At 40.8% G+C, this 13,988-nt stretch overlaps 1 long non-coding RNA gene across 1 annotated transcript; it reads left to right on the top strand.

The window, feature by feature from the left end:
- The first annotated feature begins 221 nt into the window (after positions 1-221).
- LOC142162594 (uncharacterized) lies at positions 222-8,269 on the top strand. The gene is made up of 3 exons (XR_012693824.1): positions 222-855; positions 7,024-7,091; positions 8,065-8,269. It is a non-coding gene; the product is annotated as an uncharacterized LOC142162594 (long non-coding RNA).
- Positions 8,270-13,988: the final 5,719 nt, after the last annotated feature.

Here is a 13,988-nt window from a genome sequence, read left to right as displayed (position 1 = left end):
AATAGTAGGATTAATTAATAAATGGGACCGTATTTTTAATCTCGTTCGCAGGGAAAGAATAAAACTTGGGCTCGAGCGGCCCATTTTTTAAGCCTAATTTTTGGGCCTAACCCATAATTTTCAAGCCCATAAGTTCTAGGCCCATACCCCTTAACCTAAAAACCCATCTATATAACCAAAACTAGTCTTAAAATAACCCTAGACTACACTTAGCATAGTCAGCCGCTAGAGCTCTTTCTTCTTCCCAAAAAACTTAGAAAAACTTTAGAGCTGAAAATAGACCTAGACATATACAAGGGAGCTAAAGCCTAAATCAACAAAGGAAATACACACAAAAAAAAGAGAAGACAAAAAAAGCTGACCGAAAATCCAAAAGGAGGAGGCGCCGCAACTCTTACGCCCCTAAAAAACAGGAGCCAAACCCCATTCTGGAAAAAAATCCAAGAAAAGCTTGTCGTTTTCCCTTCCCCAAGATCTGATTTGAAAATATGATAACACCACCCAATAAAATGTCTTCATCTACCAAAACGCAAATGGCAGGCAAGAAGAAAAGCAAAAGGGAAAACCTTTTGATAAGCCTAATATAGTGACTGGAGCTAATGTGCAGATTGCATCTTTGAGATTTCCAAAAAATTACATCTCCTGTTGAACAATTTCGTCCTTTATTGGAACAGAAGAAAGAAATAATGGCTTAAAGTACCTTACACGTGATTTTTAGCTAGAATTTCGATTTGGATTTCGAGTGTTCCGGTGTCGATTCGAGGTTTCGGTTCGCAATTTCGTTGTTTCGGTCCAAGAATTGTTGCTTGTTTAGCCCGATTAATTTGCAATTTTCGACTTGGCTCATCAATAAAGGTTCATTTCTCACTTTTCATTCTCATTTTAATGTGTTATAATAGCTCGGTGCGCGTGTTGGTTAATTTGTGATTAGCATGTCTTAGTTTTCATTTAATTTGTTTTAATTAGTTTTTATTTCGATTGTGATGCATTTAGTCTCGGGTTCTTGAATAAATACTTTTAATCAGTAGGTGGAAAATTGGAATTATTTCTTTCTTGACAATGAATAAGAATGGGCCATAAGGTAGGCCTTGGACCATAAGGAATCTAGCCAAGTAATACATCATGTTAGCTAACCTATTTGCCCCAATAATATCTTGTTGATAAATTTGGCATTACAACAACCTCAAAGATTAGGAAAATAATTAGATGCGCTAGTTGCTTTAAGCGCGTTATAATAAAATTATCATAGCTACGGGTACGGTTCCCGTGACATAGTTGTGATACGCAATCCTAAATTCGGGTGCGCATTTATGTGACCCAAATCCAAATCTCAACAATGTTAGATAAAATATGTTGCGGACCATGGGTGCATTTATGTGATGTGGTTCTAGACGTATTTTTGATAACGTTGAATTTTTCTTAAAATTAATTGAACAAAAGCGGTTAAAAAGTTAAAATTGCACCATAGGCTGAAACATGTACTAAAATTAGATAATTAAGCCAAATATAACAGTTGAGCGACCGTGCTAGAACCACGGAACTCGGGAGTGCCTAACACCTTCTCCCGGGTTAAAAGAATTCCTTACCCGGATTTCTGGTTCGCGGACTGTAATACAGAGTCAATCTTTTCCTCGATTCGGGATTTGAACTGGTGACTTGGGATACCATAAATTATCCCAAGTGGAGACTCTGAATTTTTAAATAAAATAATCTCGTTTCGATTGTCCTTTAATTGGAAAAACTCCCTTATACACCCTTTACGGGGGTATAGGTAAAAAAGGAGGTGTGACACTTAATTGTTTAGAAGAATAAGCTATAACCTTACCATGCTGCATCAGTACACAACCCAACCCACTGCCCGAGGCGTCACAATAGATAACATAACCATCGGTCCCTTCTGGGAGCGTTAGAACCGATGTTGAAGTTAATCTGTCCCTCAATGCCTGGGAACTTCGTTCGCAAGCATCAGTCCATTAGAACTTGGCTCCCTTCTGAGTTAACTTATATGGGTATTTTAATCTTTCATAGTTCATGAAATTCCCCTCTTCGAAGGCCCAAACTTTATCCTACGCCCTTACTCCACTACCAGGGTAGTATCTATTCCAAATGTTACTAGTCTTAGACTCCTTTGAGTTCATTCAGGCTATATTGAGCCTTCTATAATTTAGAGAAACCATCAGCTCTCTTATAAGCTTAACCCCAAGGACTTATCCATTCTTGTTACCTTTTTACTATCTTTTCTTATCCTTCTTCCTCTCCTCCTAGAACCTTGTCGCTCTACCATACTTTAGCTTGCGACCTACACATATCTATTTATATTTATAAGCAACCTTTCTTTAACTTGCTTGCACCATAGATTTTCTTAAGTTATTCCGGAACATCAAGCAAGACACCACATACCACTTTGGTCAAAGGTGCTTTGAAGAGAATAAAATTTCGTTACAAGTTTCTTGTAATAACCTGCCAAACGTAGAAGCTACTAACCTTCATCAGTGTTGTGGTCTAGGCAAAGTCTTCACTGCCTCAGTCTATTGAATATCCACTCGGATGTCTTTACCCGAAATAATATGCCCAAGGAGAGCTACAGAGTTCAACCAGAATTCATATTTAGGGAGTTTTGCATACAACTTCCCTTTTTGTAGAACTTTGAGTACAGTACGCAAGTGATCTGCATGCTCAGCCTCTAAACTAGAATATACCAATATATATATATTGTCGATAAATATGATTATGAACAGATCTTTAAAAGGGTCTGAACACACGGTTCATTGAGTCCATGGATACTGTTGGGGCATTGGTTAGACCGAACGACATAACCCCAAACTCAAAGTGCCCATATCTAGTCCTGAATGCTGTCTTCGGAATATCTTCATCCTTAACCCTTACCTGATGGTACCCGAACCTCAAGTCTGTCTTTGAGAAATACTTGGCACCTTCCAATTGATCAAATAAATCATCAATTTTCTGGAGCAGGTACTTATTCTTGATCGTCACCTTATTCAGCTGCCTATAATCAATACAAATTCGTAAGGAACCATCTTTCTTACAAACAAAACAGGTGCTCCCCACGGTGACGTACTAGGTCTGATAAAACCTTTTTTAAGCAAGTCCCTTAGTTGTTATATATATATATATATATATATATATATATATATATATATATATATATATATATATATATATATATATATATATATATATATATATATATATATATATATATATATATATATATATATATATATATATATATATATATATATATATATATATATATATATATATATATAGGTCAATGACAAACTCAATTTCTTGCTCTGGCAGAAGACCCAGAAGCTCATCGGGAAAAACATCGGGAAACTTATTAAATACAGGAAAGAATTGAATATTTAATAACTTTACTTCCACATCCCAAACCCGAACTAAGCGATAAATGTAGTCCTTTATGATTATCTTCCTTGCCTTGAGATAGAAAATAAATTTACCTCTTGGCGATGTGGTATTACCTTTCCATTAAAACAGACTCTCCTGGAAGCTGAAATCAAACCATCTTTGATATACACTTGATGTCAACATAACAAAAGGCCAATTAATCCACACCTATTATAATATCAAGTCCTTCCCAACCGAACACCATGTATCTTATCCTTGTTCATTATCAAATCTATCACGGGCCATTTCAGGACACATCCATATATATAAGTAACAATATTAAAACATAACTTGCAGAACTAATTTACAAAAAGGTTTATATACATAGGGGTCGACTAGGCCATAGACATGTCATACCCAAAACTATATACAGAATAATGTCTGCAAAACCTCTAAGTAGGCATAACCATAATATATACAAGTCGGGGTGGGGCTCTCTACGTCCTCATAAAATAACCAAACACATTTAGAACCCTGACTTGGTAATATTCCGAGAAGAGATGGAACTCATCAACCAAAACTAACACTTGGAGGACGTCTATAGTAGAGGGTCCTTGCCTCATCCTATATGAGAGCATCGATCGGACACACTTTGAAGTGGAATCTTCATGTCCTTATCAGTTAACTTCCTCCTCTTGGACCGACTACTATCTTCTTCCTCTGCGCATCCCATAACATATACCGACGAACCTTGATTGACGGACTCCCAAGACTGTGGACTATCTGGAATCGCAAGAAGAGCTGGTGTCCGCAAATACCTTGACATAATTTTGAGCCTGAGGGAATCACAGTTGTGCCAATCCATGCACTACTCCCCTCATACTCATACCCTGATCAACGGGTTGTGATAATGAAACTAAGGGCCTTGGTGAGGTCGAAACGTCTCTCACCCCATCTACTGCCAGAGTGATCGAAACAGCTCGAACGGATGACTCATATGGATCCTCGAATGGTTCATGCTCAATAGAACCTATGATCTTCGATAGGTTTGAATCCATGGTATAACTTATCTCTCTTTCTAACACCTTCGTAGCCTTTTGACCCATGCTAGCGGTTGTAGTCTTCGGAGGCATCGCTAAAAACGTAACACATCGTTAGGAACATGAATGCTTATATCGCACGATCTAAGATAAGAAGAGAGGATAAGATCCTATATGTCCTATAGCCTCCTATCTATTATAAGTGTGGTGCACAACACACCCATAAATAAGATTCTACTAGACACGGCTTGAAGACTCCCTAGGACAGAACTGCTCTGATATCACTTTGTCACGCCCCGAGCTCGGGGGCGAGACCGGCACGTAGTGCCTCATCTATCCTTTTGTACCACTTGCGACTAAGAGACTCTAGACGTGTAATGTCATACTTTGGCTATGGGCCACATTATAAGATAATATGCGATAGAAAATATAAAACTAAACGGAGACTAACGCTGACTAATGTCAACATAAAGCTGGGCCGTACTACAACTAACAAGCCAACAAAATATACGTACAGGTCCTACAAGCCCAGCATATTGTACTAACCGACAGGATATGTCTACAAGTCTCTACTGATAGATATACTGTGATCGGAATAGGGCCCCGACTTGCCCATAACCTATCTATATATATACACAAGATATACACCACACTACTAGACTCGGCAACTCCGAAAGAAGGGGAGCTTACCGATAAAGCTAAACTCGGACAACACCTTTTAAGGAGGTCTACCTGTCTATCTGTCTGAACCTGCATGCATGAAATGCAGCACCCCCAGAAAGGGACGTCAGTGCAAAATAATGTACTGAGTATGTAAGGCAATATACCGAAGCTGAAACTGAACTGATAATAATATAATAACTGAAAACAACTGGGAGTCAAAGAAAATCTGAAGATATGCTCATCTACTGATATTGACTCAACTATCTCAATATAGTGAGTAAAATAGTTGTCCGGCCCTATAAGGCTCGATATATATATAAACTGCTCTGTCGTAGTAGGCTCGCTCATAGGCGCTCGACCATACTAGGCTTTGTATCTCGACCAACTGGTCTCGCTCATAGGTGTTCGGCCACAACAGACTCGGTATATAACTTACCATCTGATCAGAGGTTGCCCATTGATTATAGCTCGATGGTAATGAAAATACTTTAATACTGTATTTATAAATTCTCTGCTCTCTTGATCGAAAGAAGGAAATACTCAACTGAATATGCAGTCTCGATAAGAATAATATGGTAACTAACAAAACTAGGAAAATATATGTAATTTGTGAGGCTAGCAAAATATACATAAATTCCGGGATATGAATTTTTCTCTATGCCTCGTTATCAAACTTGTGTAATTATGATATCATGCTAAAATGAAGGAAAAGCTTAGCCTTAACATGCCTGGAGTAAGAAAACCTTTGTATAATATCTGTTGGAAACCTTCGTGAATCGAACTTAGAACTCAAAAATCGGATTAAGCTTTAGCGTTTTGAAATTGATGAACGAAAGCTCAAGCTTCTTGCTTGTTGATGTATTGAACGAATGCCTTAAAACTGTTCTTGAATTTTTCAAATTAAGAGACAAGGCATCCTTGATTTTTGGAGTGACCAAGACTACATTACTTAAGAAAGACTTAGGATCCAATTTCAATGTCTTGGGATTGAGACTTTGAAAGTATTTTAACGTTTTTCCCCATCTTTTATATAAAGGAAAGGTTTCTGATCTTTTCATGTACTTGAACCTAAGAAGGAATAAAGAAGTCTTATGTTTGTTAGATTTTTAATATAACTCTGAGTAGCTACATGGCATATAAATGTCCTTACATTGCCAAATGGCATGATAACTAATGAGTCATTTTTATCATGGTGGCTTTTTGCCACATTTTAAAGGGATATATTTTATAAATTTTTATCCACTTATTAGTTAACTGGGTAATGTTCTATTATTCGGTAATTAATCAATTACCCGCATAATTTAAAAATTACTAAAAATTACTCAAAATTTTATTTATTTTTAAAATACTTCATATATACTTTATATATTATACTACCTTGGTCAAATAGTACCTTGCATGGTACTAGTTCATAATTATCGGGTATTATCGCTCGACCCGTATTTTATCCCAAATTGGCCACATGCAACGAAACTCGTTTTCTTTAATTCGTTTACTTGTTATCCTGCATGACACTTCTTTATCGCTTGTTATAAATAACATAAGTACGTTAACGTCAAGTTGATTTCATCACCGAGTCTACATCGGTTAACTAAAAAAGAAATTTTATCGTACGGAAACGCGAGATGTAACATTAATACTCGATCCTAATGTGAACTCTACCTAATTAATCATGGAATTTAAGCCTAATATTGAAGAACTAGGGCTTGTAATTGGAGATCTAAAATTTGGGATTTGAGGGGTCGTTTGTAGTTTGAATTTGATGCTTTTAAAATGAATGAACTCGGGGAGTGATAAGGAGTCTATTGATATAATTTTTATCGGAATCCGAGACGTGGGCCCGGGGTCGGGTTTGGCCAATTTCGGGATTTGTGTTGTAATTTGATTTCTTTCGAGTGAGTTTTGTTCCCTTAGCATATTTTGATGATTTTGCACTGATTTTGGTTAGATTTGGAGCATCCAGAGGTCGATTCGAGAGGCAAGGGCATCGTGGGCTAGAGATTGGACCGGATAGAGGTGAGTAATAATTATAAATGTTGTCCTGAGGGTATGAAACCCCAGATTACACATCGTTGTGCTATATTAAGGTGACACACATGCTAGATGATGAGCATTGGGTCGTGTACCGTTGGGGATTGTGACTTAGTCCATCCCGAATGACTGATTTACCGCGTATTTGATTGAAAACTGTTTACTATCACCATGTTTTGGGCTAAATACCATATTTGGGCATCGTGCCAACTATTTGAACCCTTAGGGAATTTTTACTGATATTTTTTCATTGTTTTGACTTTATACTTGTACTCAGTCATGCTATATTCTACTGTTTTCAGAACTTGGTCATGTTTACTCTTCTTTAATATATTAAATGATATTCTAAATAATAATTTGAGCTGAGCATCATGTTTTACTGCTGCCCGAGTGGCTTATGAGATTCTGACTGGGTAAGGCCGAGGGCCTGTGTTGTGAGGATACACTGATTTATGATTATGAGGCTGAGGGCCTGAGATTCTACGCCACGAGGTGGCTTGTTGATATGAGGCCGAGAGCCTATTGATTATGCCACAAGATGGCATGATATTGTGCTTGGGCCGTAAGGGGCCCCTCCTGGAGTCTCTACACCCCCAGTGAGCACGTGTACCCATTGTGATATGAGATATAACCCGAGGGGCTGGTGTTGTTCCATGATATTGCCCGAGGGGTGGATTCTGTTGACATTGTGCCCGGGGGGGGCGGATTTTATGTGTTTATTTGTTCTAGCTGCTTTTCATGTAATTTTTTAATTGTTAAAAAGGTGTTTTAAAGAAGCTTCTTCTAAACTAAGGTGTCTTTATATGTTTTCATTGTTTCATTGCTTTTACTGGTTTTATACTGCTTCTTTATAGCATGTTGATGTTCTTTTACATGATTTCTTATCGCTCAGTCTTCATTTATTGTTATTACTCACTGAGTTGGAGTACTCACTTTATTCCCTGCACCCTGTGTGCAGGATCAAGAGCTTCAGGTCTCGCTAGCGAGTGTTGATTGCTTCCAGCTCAGGCGGATTCAGAGATTCATTAGGTAGCAGCTTGGCGTTCGCAGCCCAGTGCTTCTCCCCCTATCTTATTTTCTCTTATCTTATGTTCTGTAATAGACTATATAGACTCTTTCTGTTATAAACGGCAAGTAATGGCTCATGACTGGTGACACCCCAATGTCAGGCTATGTCTATTCCACAAATTGTATTAACCTTTATTTTTGGATTATTATTATTATTTTAAAGAATTAATTTGTATTATCTTAATTGCTTAAAAATGAATTGGGTGTGTGTCGGCTAGCCTTATCTTCACGAGAGGTGCCATCACGACCGGGTTTGGGTTTAGGGCCGTGACACGTTGGTATCAGAGCCTAGGTTACATAAGTCTAACGAGTCATGAGCATGTTTAGTAGAGTCTTGCGGATTGGTACAGAGACATCTGTATTTATCCTTGAGAGGCTGCAAAACCTTTAGGAATAACTTCACATTCTTGAAATTCTTGTCATGCGAATCTGTTGATCCGAGTATTAAACTTCCGTTATTCTATTCTCTCAAAGATGGTGAGGACACGTGCTACCAATCAAGATGGACGACCACCATTACCACCAGTTGTGGCCACTAGAGGACGAGGGGTCGTGGTCATGGTAGGGGTAGGGGTGTGGCCCGCACAATAGCTAGGGCATCATCTGTAGATCCACCAGCCACCCCGGTTCTGGATTAGGTTCTAGTTGTGGACGCTCCAGCAGTACCAGCTCAGGCACCAGCTGTGCCCATTATGATTTCGGGTCTTCAGGAGGCCTTGGCTCAGATTCTATCAATATGCACTGGCCTAGCTCAGGCGGTCTCAGTTACTACAGTCGCAGCTACTTCTCAGGCTGGGGAAGGCACTCAGACTCCCTGCCGCTTGCACAACTGAGCAGGTCATGCAGGGACTTCAGACACCGAGGGCACATCCAGCCCAGCCGGTTGCAGATGTTCAGGACTATATAGCTCCTGCCATGCCAGAGGATGAGCAGCGTAGGTTGGAGAGGTTTGGTAGACTTCAGCCTCCGACTTTCAATGGTGCAGAGGGCGAGGACAAGTGTCATCGGATTCTTCGCACATCGGGTATTCTGGAGACCAGTGGGGTTGCTTTCATTACATTTTAGTTTTCTGGAGCTGCCTTCAGTTGGTGGGAGGCTTATGAGAGGTGTAGGCCTGTTGGTGCAGCACCCCTTACCTGGCAGTAGTTCTCTGTTCTTTTTCTGGAGAAGTATGTGCCGTAGTCTCGCAGAGAGGAGCTGCACAGGCAGTTTGAGTGGTTGCGTCTGGGAGATATGACTGTGACGTAGTATGAGATGAGGTTTTCCGAGTTAGCTCGTCATGCTATTTGGTTGGTTCCAACAGATAGAGAGAGGATTAAGAGTCTTGTGGATGGCCTCACTTATCAGCTTCATATTCTCATAACCAGGGAGAGGGTGTTCGGTGCTACTTTTGAGGAGGTTGTGGACATTGCTCGTGGGATTGAGTCAGTTCGTCGCCAGGAGCGAGATGAGAAGGAGGCCGAGAGGCCGAGAGGATCTGGTAGTTACGGTGGTGCTCCTTCGAGAGGTCAGTTTCAACACGGCAGAGGTCGTCCATTCAGGCATGCTCAGCCAGCTCGCCTAGGTTATCGTAGGGCATCATCGGGTCATAGTTCTCACAGTTCTCATCAGGGCCAGTCATCACTTAGTGCCCTTCCAGCTTAGAGTTCATCCCGTGCTCTATCAGTTCAGGGCTTTTCTATGCCAGGTGCATCTACTAGTCATTTCGGTTCTAGATGTTCCCTTCAGTCCCCGTCCCCAACATCCGGGAGTTGCTATGAGTGTGGATAGATAGGTCATATATGGAGGCAATGTCCTCATCGTCGTGCAGGTTCATCTCAGTAGAGGAGTTAGTCATCGTCTTCAGCACCACTTACTTTACCACCACCCACCCAGCCAGCTATGAGTGGAGGTCAGTCAGTTAGGGGTCGCCCTAGAGGGGGAGGTCGACCAGGTGGCGGTCAGGCCCATTTCTATGCACTTCTAGCTAGACCTGATGTTATTGCTTCTGATTCTGTTATTACAGCTATTGTCTCAGTCTTCCACAGAGATGTTTCTGTATTATTTGATCTCAGTTCCACCTTTTTTATGTGTCATCACACTTTGCTAATTATTTGGATACACCCCGTGAGTCTCTTGTTTCACCTATTCATGTATCTACTCCTGTGGGTGATACTGTTATTGTAGACCGTGTGTACCGGTCGTGTGTGGTAACTATTGGGGGTCTAAAGACCCGAGTGGATCTCTTGTTGTTATATATGGTGGATTTTGATGTCATTTTGGGCATGAATTGGCTATCTCCGTGTCGTGCTATTTTGGACTGTCATGCTAAGACAGTGACATTGGCTATGCCGGGTGTGCCATAGATTGAGTGGCGAGGTTCCACTGATTATGTTTCTAGTAGGGTAATTTCACCCAGCGTATGGTTGGGAAGTGTTGTCTTTTGTATTTAGCCTTTGTGAGGGATGTCGATGCGGAGACTCCCAATATTGATTCTGTTCCAGTTGTGAGGGATTTTCCCGATGTGTTTCTTGCAGACCTACTGGGCATGCCACCGAACAAGGATATTGATTTTGGTATTAACCTGGTGCCAGGCACTCAACCCATTTCTATTTCGTTGTATCGTATGGCACCAGCGGAAATGAATGACTTAAAAGAGCAGCTTCAGGAACTCCTTGATAAGGGGTCCATTCAGCCTAGTGTGTCACCTTGGGGTGTGCCGGTTCTATTTGTGAAGAAGAAGGATAGCACTATGAGGATGTGCATTGATTATAGGCAGTTGAACAAAGTAACAATTAAGAAAAAGTATCTTTTGCTCGTATTGATGATCTATTCAATCAGCTTCAAGGAGCGAGAGTGTTCTCCAAGATTGATCTCCGTTCAGGTTATCATCAGTTAAAGATCAGGGACTCGGATATTCTTAAGACAGCTTTCAGGACCCGATATGGTCATTATGAGTTCTTGGTAATATCTTTTGGGCTGACCAATGCCCCAGCAACATTCATGCATTTGATAAACAACATGTTCCGACCTTATCTTGACTTGTTTATCATAGTTTTCATTGATGATATTCTGGTGTATTCGCGTAGTCATAAGGAGCACGCAGAGCATTTGAGGTTTATGTTGCAGAAATTGAGGGAGGAGAAGCTTTATGCAAAATTCTCCAAGTGTGAGTTTTCGCTTAGTTTAGTGGCTTTCTTGGGGCACGTGGTATCCAGTGAGGATATTCAGGTTGATCCGAAGAAGATAGAGGCGATTCAGAGTTGGCCCAGACCGTCCTCAACCACAGAGATTCACAGCTTTCTTGGTTTGGCAAGTTATTACCGCCGGTTTGTTCCGGGATTCTCTTCTATCGCATCGCCCTTTACCAAGTTGACTCAGAAGGGTGCTTCATTTGTATGGTCGGATGAGTGTGAGGAGAGCTTTTAGAAGCTCAAGACAATCTTGGCCACAACTCTAGTGATATTTTTGCCATCAGCTTCAGGTTCATATACCGTGTATTGTGATGCTTCGAGAGTTGGTATTAGGTGTGTATTGATGCAGGAGGGTAGAGTCATTTCTTATGCTTCTCGCCATTTGAAGCCCCATGAGAAGAACTACCTTGTTCATGATTTGGAGTTGGCTGTCATTGTTCACGCATTGAAGATTTGGAGGCATTATTTGTATGGTATGTCTTGTGAGGTGTTTACTGATCATCGTAGCCTCCAGCACAAATTCAAGCAAAAGGATCTCAATTTGAGGCAGCGGAGATGGTTGGAGTTGCTAAAGGGTTATGATATTACTATCTTGTACCATCCGGGGAAGGTCAATATGGTGGCCGATGCTTTGAGCCAAAAGACAGTGAGTATGGGGAGTTTGGCATATATTCCAGTTGGGGAGAGACCTCTTGTAGTTGATGTTCAGGCCTTGGCCAATCGGTTCGTGAGGTTAGATATTTCGGAGCCCAGTCGAGTTTTGGCTTGTGTGATTTCTCGGTCTTCCTTATATGATCGCATTAGAGAGCGCCGGTATGATGATCCTTATTTGCTTGTCCTTAAGGACAGGGTTCGGCATGATGATGCCAGAGATGTGACTATTGGTGATGATGGGGTGCTGAGGATGCAGGGCCGGATTTGTGTGCCTAATGTATATCGGCTTTGGGAGTTGATTCTGGAGGAGGCCCATAGCTCGCGATATTCCATTCATCCGGGTGTTGCGAAGATGTATCAGGATCTGAGACAGCATTATTGGTGGAGGAGAATGAAGAAGGAAATTGTGGGATTTGTAGCTCGATGTCTCAATTGTTAGCAGGTGAAATATGAGCATAAGAGACCGGGTGGATTGTTTCAGCAGATGGATATTCTAGAGTGGAAGTGGGAGCGGATCACCATGGACTTTGTAGTTGGGCTCCCACGGACTTTGAAGAAGTTCGATGCTATTTGGGTGATTGTGGATCGACTGACCAAGTCTGTGCACTTCATTCTTATGTGTACTACCTATTCTTCATAGCGGTTGGCAGAGATCTATATCCGGGAGATTGTTCATTTGCATGGAGTCCCAGTTTCCATCATTTCGGATAGGGGCACTTAGTTTACTTTGTAGTTTTGGAGGTCTGTGCAGCGAGAGTTAGGTGCTCAGGTTGAGTTGAGCATAGCTTTTCACCCTCAGACAGACGGATAGTCCGAGCGCACTATTCAGATATTGGAGGACATATTGCATGCTTGTGTCATTGATTTCGGAGGGTCATGGGATCAGTTTCTACCACTCGCAGAGTTTGCATATAACAACAGCTACCAGTCGAGTATTCAGATGGCTCCATATGAGGCTTTGTATGGGAGGCGGTATAGATCTCCAGTTGGTTTGTTTGATCCAGGTGAGGCTAGGCTATTGGGGACAGACTTGGTGCAGGATGCTTTAGAAAAGGTGAAGGTGATTTAGGATAGGTTTCGTTCAGGAGAGGCTTCGTACAGCGCAGTCGAGACAAAAGAGTTATGCTGACAGGAAGGTTCGGGTAAATTCCGACTACCAATGACCCCATTAGTTCATATATGTGATTGGTTTCAAAATCGATTCTCAAAACTCAATTTCTTAGTTTTCAAAAAGTTAATAAAGTTGCAAAATTTTTCACTTTGATTCACTTGATTTTGATGTTAAAATATAAGATATGTTGAGGGAATATGTTTAGAAATAGATTAGAATCACTTACCTAAGGTTTGTAGGTGAAAATCCTCTCTCAAGATTGCCTTCTACTGAGTCTAGGGTTCAAAAATGAGAGAATGAAAGATAAAATCTTGACTTTCAGCCCTTATGTCCCGCTGCAATTATTGCAATTGCGATATGGGTTCGCAATTGCAGCACTGATAGGCCTGGGAAGCTCTTCGCAAATACGAAGATGGGTTCGCAATTGTGAACCATGCTGCCCTCGCAAAAGCAACATATTTGTTGCAAATGCGAACTACCTAAGATCCTAGACCACTTCACAAATTGTGAACCTGGCATCACAATTGTGACACTTGAGGCTCCCTACTAAGCTCGCAATTGCGAACATAGTGTTCGCAAATGCGATACCGGAGGCTGCTGCGCACCAGTTTTTTGGTTTTCGACCGAAAACAATAATACATGTCTGAAACTCACCCAAGCCCTCAGGGCTCCAAACCAAACATCCACAAAAGTTTAAAAATATCATATGAACTTGCTCGCGTGATCAAAATACAAAAATAACATCTAAAACTATGAATCGAATACGAAAACGCATGAATTTCAAAGTAAAGTTAAGATTTTCTAAAGTTACAACTAAACTTCCGAATCCTACAAATTCAACTCCAACCGACACCAAATTTTGTACACAAGTTCTAA

Source organism: Nicotiana tabacum, chromosome 8, assembly GCF_000715075.1.
Source record: "Nicotiana tabacum cultivar K326 chromosome 8, ASM71507v2, whole genome shotgun sequence".
In the NCBI taxonomy this organism is placed as follows: domain Eukaryota; kingdom Viridiplantae; phylum Streptophyta; class Magnoliopsida; order Solanales; family Solanaceae; genus Nicotiana; species Nicotiana tabacum.
This window is presented reverse-complemented; position numbering and strand designations above follow the sequence as displayed.